At 41.2% G+C, this 8,591-nt stretch overlaps 1 non-coding gene across 1 annotated transcript; it reads left to right on the forward strand.

The window, feature by feature from the left end:
- Window positions 1-7,119: 7,119 nt before the first annotated feature.
- On the forward strand, window positions 7,120-7,226 carry LOC141715846 (small nucleolar RNA R71). Its single transcript, XR_012572593.1, has one exon. It is a non-coding gene; the product is annotated as a small nucleolar RNA R71 (small nucleolar RNA).
- The last annotated feature ends 1,365 nt before the right edge of the window (window positions 7,227-8,591 follow it).

The raw sequence follows: 8,591 nt of genomic DNA on the forward strand, positions 1-8,591 counted from the left end.
TTCTTTTTTTCTTTTTTTTACAAATTTCTGAACGAGTGTGTTTCGCTCCATCTCATTCAACCCTAGACTACTCATATAAATATGAGCCGGCTACTAACCAATTGACGCCTAGCCTTATTCACAACTAGCAATGAAATCCAATTTCTCCAATTTTTAAATATCCATGTCTTTATTTATTAAGAGAATACCCTAAATTTCAAATATAAACAAGCGATTAAACCTTGACAATCAAACAAATCATGACTACGATCTAGAACTATAGCAACCTATAAGACTTAGTGAAATACAAGTGTCTCTAGCATGCAAATTAATCTAAATAACTCAATATCACCAAACACGGTATCACTACACTAGCATCAATATCACCAATCAATCGGAAAATTACCTAAGGGATCATGTTATAATGCAAATGCATGAAACTACATCAACAAATCATCATAAAACTACAAGAAATAATAATAAAAAACTACATGGCAAAATATGCAACTATATGAAATAAAACTATCACAAATATGTAAACTATATGAGACTCACATAAACTATATTCCATCAACTACTACCCCCAAACTTAAAATTTTTACTGTCCTCAGTGAAGGTAATAGTAAGGAATCAGGCATACCTACCGTGACTCAGAATCCTCACCCTCAATGGGTGGAGTGTTAGGCGTGTCTGGAGGCAGATACACTGAATCCTCACCAAACACTGGCCACTGGATGTCAACACCGGTGGCCCTAAAAGCTGTCCCAAGTGCCTGGGTGAGATCGTGTGTAAACCGACTATGGATGTCATGCATCGCATCCATCCTCCACGTAAGATGTCTATACTACGTTGAACTCAAACCAGCTCCCAACTCTGCTCCTGCTGCCTCCTGCTCCTGATGTTGCGACAAACCAGCCTCCTCTCCATATTGGGCTCTCCAAGCTGCTCTTCGGGTATGCTGAGAACCACATGCTGAAGCTGCTTCCATAGGAACTCCACCTGGAAAATGAGTATATGAATAACCAAGCCCCTTAGGATCGGGCTTCCCTCCATACCACTCTTGCATGTTCTGCAGCATAGCACTATCAATAGGAGCACTGGGAAGCTGAAGCTGCTCATATGCTGGCCAATGAACTCCAACCGCCACGCACAACTTCGTCACAATGGACGCATACGGAATAGCACCTGTAGTACCTCCCCTCAAGAATCTCAAAATCCCCTGATGTATCACCATCCCCAAGTCAATTTAATCACCCTGCAGAATACCCCACAGCAGATGAGCACGCTCCACAGTAATCTCATGCACATGCGAAGATGGCATGATGCTAGCACAAATAAAGAAGTTCCAAGCCCGTGTAAACCTGTTCATGTACGACGCCGGGAACATGGAGTAATTAGTAGTGCCCCTCTTGAACTTCCAATGAGTCTTAGGCACACAAAGAGTAGCAATAATGAGATCCAAATCAAAGTCCTCCGGAGTCTTATCGTTCCACATGTCCTGACCCACCTTTCTTGCGGGCTGCTCAATCACTGCCCTGATAGCATCAGCATTGTACTCTACAGTCCTCCCTCTCACCACCATGAACCCATTCTTCTCCGCCTTGGCGTTTGCATAGAACTCCCGCACATCACTCATGGGCACAACAGCGGGAGCCTCACAGAAAGGTACACAGCCCATCTCGAGAATCATCTCTAACAACTTACCATCCTTCCCTGATGGCAGAAAACCTTGCTCCTTAGCAATAGGCTTCGACAGAAGCCTCATGTACTCCTCTTCAACCTCATGAGTAGAAAACTTGGGCCTCACACCACCCGCAGATGAAGAATCGGTGGTGCTGCTGTTGACTTGTGTTCTTTGTCTCTTTGGTGCCATTGGGATTGAAGATGAAAGGATAAAAGCTTAAGTGTTTAGAGAGAATTTGTGTTTGAGAGTTTGAGAATTGGTGGAGAAGTTGTGTGTAAGTGTATGTAATTATAGGTGGAGAGGTGTGAATTCTATAAGGAATAGAAGTGGGAATTGATTATGGGGATCGTGGGAATAATGGAATTGATTAGGAGAGGGAATTATGGGATGTGGAAGAGTAAAAATCGAGTTAGAATTGATTTTGGAGTAAAAGTCCCGATTTTACCTTAATAAACTGCATAAATAATTTTTTTTTTGAACAAGACCCAGCGCGGCCGCGCGCTAGGATAGCGCGAGCGCACTTACTCTCTGGAAAACCGGTGCGGCCGCATGCTAGAACAGCGCGGGCGCGCTTGGTTACTGGAAAAACGGCGCGGCCGCGCACTTGTTCAGCGCGGGCGCACCCAGCTTCTGTAGTTGGCCCTGAATTTTTTCCTTTTTCTGGGTTTTTTGTGTTTTTTTCTTTTCTTCTTGCTTCTTCTACCTACTAATGTACAATATACTTGGGTTGCCTCCCAAGAAGTGCTCTTTTTACGTCGCTAGCTCGGCGTAGAATCTCGAGATCAAGTGGACAACAAAACGGCACTAACCACCTCGCGATTTTCCGTGTCACCATAATAATGCTTCAACCTCTGACATGTACCTTGAATGCTTGGGCCGGATCATTTTCAAAAATTTCCACCGCTCCATGTGGAAACACAGTTTTGACAATAAACGGCCCTGACCATCTTGACTTCAACTTACCAGGAAAATGATGGAGAGGAGAGTTGAATAAAAGAACTTGTTGCCCTGGCATAAATGACTTGAGCACTAGAACCCTATCATACCACCTTTTGACTTTCTTCTTATACATTTTATTATTCTCATAAGCTTGAAGTCAGAATTCATCAAGTTCATTCAATTGAAGCGTCCTCTTCTTTCCAGCCGCATCTAAGTCCAGATTCAACTTCTTCAAAGCCCAATATGCCTTTATGCTCGAGCTCCACAGGAAAATGACACCCCTTACAATAAACCAACTAAAACGGCGATATTCCCAATGGAGTCTTATATGTTGTTCTATACGCACAAACAGCTTCATCAAGCTTCAAAGACCAATCCTTCCTTGATGGACACACCACTTTCTACAAAATGCGCTTGATCTCTCTGTTAGATACCTCAGCCTGACCATTCATCTGAGGATGATAAGCCGTACCAACGCGATGATTCACATTTTACCTTTTCATTATAGCAGTGAACTTACAATTGCAAAAATGCGACCCCTCATCACTAATTATGACTCTTGGAGTTCCAAACCTTGTGAATATCTTCTTGTGAAGAAAATTAAGTACCACTTTCACATCATTCGTTGGCAACACCTTGACTTCAACCCATTTCGACACGTAATCAACCACCAACAAGATATACTGATTGTTACAAGATGAGAAAAATGGCCCCATAAAGTCAATTCCCCAAACATCGAAGACCTCAACCTCGAGAAGCACATTAAGAGGCATTTCATTCCCCTTAGAAATATTACCCACACGTTGACATCGATCACATTTCAAAACGAACTGATAAGCATCTTTAAATAACGTCGGCCAAAAGAAACCTGCTTGAAGAACATGAGCTGCTGTCTTTTCTCCACCGTAATGTCCTCCATAAGCCGTTGAGTGACAATCTCGCAAGATCCCCCCCCCCCATTTCGCTGTAAGGAATATATCTCCTGATGATTTGGTCAGCTCCTTGGTGAAAAAGAAATGGCTCATCCCACATATACCACTTCACTTCATGTAGAAACTTCTTCCTTTGAGCATAGGATAAGTCGCGAGGCATGATATTACTGACAAGGTAGTTCACAATGTATGCAAACCACGGTTCTTCTTCTTGCATCCCAAATAGTTGCTCATCAGGAAAAGACTCATTTATCAACGTCTTATTCAATAAAATAGCATCAGGATTTTCTAAACGCGAGAGATGATCAATGACTTGATTTTCAGTTCCTTTTATGTCCTTGATTTCTAGTTCAAATTCTTGGAGCAAAAGAACCCATCTAATCAATCTAAGCTTTGAGTCCTTTTTTGAGACGATATATCGAATTACGGCGTGATCAGTGAAAACTGTCACCTTAGTGCCAAGTAGATAAGATCAAAATTTCTCAAAACCATAGACAATAGCCAAAAGCTCTTTCTCCGTAGTAGTATAATTTAGTTGGGCACCACTTAGGGTCTTACTAGCATAATAGACCACATAAAATATGTTGTTCTTCCTTTGCCCAAGAACTTCTCCAACTGATAGTCACTTGCATCGCACATCATTTCAAAAGGCTCATTCCAATCAGGTGTAGTTATGATCGGTGCCGTTATTAAACTCTTCTTCAATGTCTCAAAAGCTGCAAGGCACCCGTCATCAAAATTGAAAGGAACATCTTTCTCTAACAGACTGCACAAAGGCTTTGAAATTTTCAAGAAGTCCTTGATGAAACACCTGTAGAAACTCGCATGACCAAGAAAACTGTGAATTCCATTAACATAAATGGGTGGAGGAAGATTCTCAATGACCCCCACCTTATCCTTGTCCACCTCTATCCCTTTACTAGAAACTTTATGCCCGAGAATAATGCCCTGACACACCATAAAGTGACATTTCTCCTAATTGAGAACCAGATTGGTCTCAACACACCTTTTGAGAACATATCCAAGATTTTGCAAGCATTCATCAAAAGAATCGCCAAAGACTGAGAAGTCGTCCATGAATACCTCCACATTCTATCCAATCATGTCAGAAAAGATGACCATCTGAAGGCGAAAGTACCAAATGGACAAGTGAAGGTAGTCTTCTCCTAATCTTCTGCAGCGATATAAATCTGATTGTAACCCGAATATCCATCCGAAAGACAATAATACTCATGACCGGCTAACCTGTCGAGCATCTGATCAATGAAGGGCAAAGGAAAGTGATCCTTCCTAGTGGCTTTGTTTAGCTTCCAGTAGTCCATGCAAACTCTCCACCCCATGACTGTCCTTGTAGGAATAAGCTCATTCTTCTCATTTGCTACCACAGTAATTCCTCCTTTCTTCGGCACACATTGAACCGGGCTTACCCATGAACTGTCAGAAATAGGGTAGATGATCCCTGCATCTAGCCACTAAAGAATTTCTTTCTTCACTACTTCCTTCATGATAGAATTAAGTCTTCTTTGCTGCTCGACCTTAGGTTTGCTACCTTCCTCTAGCAGAATTTTATGTATACAATAAGAAGGACTAATTCGCTTGATGTCTGCTATAGTCCATCCAATTGCCGTCTTGAACTCTCTCATAATTCTCAAAAGCTTTTCCTCATCACTCCCTAAAAGGTCAGATGCAATAATAACAGGCAGAGTAGATGCATCACCTAAAAACGCATACCTCAAATGTTCAGGTAAAGGCTTAAACTCAAGAGTAAGAGCTTCCCAAATAGAAGGCTTGAGGCATTTAGGAGCTTTGTTCAATTCCTTCATTCCAAGAGATACAAAAGGCATATCAATTTTCCTTTTCCATGGCGAAGCATTCAAATATCGCAATTGTTCTTCCCCTTCATCATCTTCACGATCTGAATTCCCCAATAAGGCTTTTTCTAAGGCATTAGACCTTAGTTATTGATCAAGTTTCGATGTGACCACCGAATCGACCAACTCCACTTTTAAGCACTCCTCATTATCAGTAGGGAATTTCATAGCCTTAAATACATTAAAAGTAACATCCTGATCCAGCACTCGCATGGTGAGCTCACCCTTCTACACATCTATCAAGGTTCGGCCAGTCGTAGGAAGGATATTCCCAAGATTATGGGAATCTTCTTATCCTCAAAATCAAGAATTACGAAATTAGCAGGAAAGATGAGTTTATCAACCTTGACCAAGACATCCTCCACAATACCTCGCGGATATGTAATAGAATGGTCGACCAACTGCAAAGTCATATAAGTCGGTTTGGGATCAGGTAAGTCCAACTGCTTGAAAATTTACAAGGGCATCAGATTGATGCTAGCTCTCAAGTCACATAAGCATCTGTCAAAAGACACTTTTCCAATAGTACATGGAATAGTAAAGCTTCCTGGATCTTTAAGCTTCGGAGGCAACTTCTGTTACTGCACAGCACTGCATTCCTCCGTGAGAGCGACTGTCTCTAAATCATCTAGCTTTACCTTCCGAGAGAGAATACCTTTCATAAACTTTGCATAACTAGGAATCTGCTCGAGAGCCTCGGCGAAAGGTATGTTGATATGAAGTTTCTTGAACACCTCCAGAAACTTCTCAAATTGCTTGTCCAACTTTTTCTTCCGCAGCCTCTTGGGAAAAGGCAGTGGAGGATAGATCTATTTCTTCCTTGTATTACCCTCAGGCGGAGTGTGCTCAACAGTAGTCTTCCTTGGTTCCACTTCTTTGTCCTGCTGCACTACTTCTTTCTCAGCACCAACTGCTTTAGTCAATTCTTGAGTTTGTTCGAGATTCACAACCATTTCATACCTTAAAGTGATTGCCTTTACCTGCTCCTTAGCTTCCCTCTTTCCTGGCACTTCAGTGTCACTAGGTAATGTACCAAGCTGACGATTTAGCAAGGCATTGGCAATTTGACCAATTTGATTTTCCAAGGTCTTGATAAAAAATAGCTTGACTCTTGCACATAAGCTTCAACTCCTCTAATTCAGATTTTTCATTGGCTTGTTGCAGCTGGAGTTGCTATCTAGGTGAATACTATGGTTGCTGAAAACCAAGGGGTTGTACTGTTTAGCTGGGTACTGCTGAATAAGGTTGTTGAACCCCATTTTTAGCATTGCTCCAACTGAAATTAGGATGATTGCGCTTGTTGGGATGATAGGTGGCTGGCGCTGGTTGTTGTGATCGCTGGAAGTTGCTCACGAACTGAGCTGATTCACTAGAAATTGCGTACTGATCAGTCTCATGGGCACCAACACAAAGCTCACAGACACTTGCGATTTGATTTACTCTATAATTAGCCAAAATGTCCACCTTTATTGTCAAAGCTTTAAGTTAGGCAGAGATAGCAGTAGCTGCGTCCAACTCCAGAATTCCTGTGACCTTTCCCTGAATCAGTCTTTGGGAAGGATTTTGGTACTCATTAGCAGCCATCAGTTCAATAAGTTTATAAGTTTCATCGTAGCTCTTAACCCACAAGGCTCCTCCTGATGCTGCATCGAGCATGGGTCTAGAAGTAGCACCCAATCCATTGTAGAAGCAATTAATAATCATCCAATCAGGCATTCCATAGTGTGGGAACTTCCTTAGCATCTCCTTATATCGATCCCAAGCCTCACACAGAGATTCCCCTGTCTGCTAAGCAAACTGGGTAAGACCATTCCTGATTGCAGCAGTCTTCGCCATGGGGAAGAATTTAGTGAGAAATTTTTACGCAAGATCCTCCCAAGTGGTGATAGATCCTGCTGGTAGAGAGTGTAACCAACACTTAGCCTTGTCCCTCAGAGAGAATGGGAATATGCGTAGGTTGATAGCGTCTTAAGTCAAATCATTGAACTTGAAAGTGTCGCAGATCTCGATGAAATCCCTGATGTACATGTTGGGGTCTTCAGTAGGAGAACCCCTAAACTAAACTGACATCTGTATCATCTGAATCATGCTTGACTTGATCTCAAAAGTGTTAGCCCTGATGGCTGGTCTGATGATGCTTGACTGAATGTCATTAATCTTAGGCTGAGAATAATCCATAAAAGCCTTCGGATTATCTGCTTGATCTCCCATCGCTACTACAACTGGTTATTCGACTTTTTCTTCTTCTTCTACCTTCTTTTCTTCCTCAAAAACTTCCTTCCGAACTACCACAACTTCTTCCTCGGCTTTATCCAGTATTCTCTTACGAGTACGCGAACGCGTATGCATACACCCTGGCTAGAGTACCTGAAATATGACAAGGAAACAAATAAGTAACAATGTCTGAGTCAATGAACTTTAACGACCACTGATGGAAAGCACATAAACTATCAATTAACACTAAAGTCCCCGACAGTGGCGCCAAAAACTTGTTAGTCGCTAAACACACGCTAATAATACACGCAAGTATACGAGTTCGCAAGTAGTATAAAATCTTTTCTAGTTCGTTCCCACATAGATTGTATTGGTTAACTAATTAATTCACGCACTTAAGCAACAATGTATGGTTATTATTCAATGCTAAGATGATAACTAATTGAGGTTGTTTATAACTAAGAATTAAACTAATAACTATAACTACGAGAATAAGATTGCTTGAATTAATAATTATGACAAACATGGGATTCTAACTTTAATAAATACTTCATCCAATAGCCTTATTGACCTTAACCTTAGCATGCAATGGTGATGACACTATTCAGATAACACGAAACTGATAAATACCAACATTCGTTGCAAGAATACAATACTACCAGACATCCACGGAATAGATAGAAGCTAAATAGACACCAATTATATTGAGACCCTATATGTCTATAGAATTTGACAACATAACGGTTTAAGCACAAGTTATCTATCTTGATTACATAGGGCAAGTAAGATGGTTAAAATTACCTACGAATCATGCATAACGAATACATGAACCTATGCTAGCATGGCAAGTTCTAAATCCTTAAATTCAATTTCACTTCATTAAGAATTAACAAACTATCTTATAATTTCGCGACGCTCATAAGATGAATATGCACAACCAAGACTAGGATATCATACAATCACCACATACTA

The sequence above is a fragment of the Apium graveolens genome, chromosome 3 (genome assembly GCF_009905375.1).
Source record: "Apium graveolens cultivar Ventura chromosome 3, ASM990537v1, whole genome shotgun sequence".
In the NCBI taxonomy this organism is placed as follows: Eukaryota; Viridiplantae; Streptophyta; class Magnoliopsida; order Apiales; family Apiaceae; genus Apium; species Apium graveolens.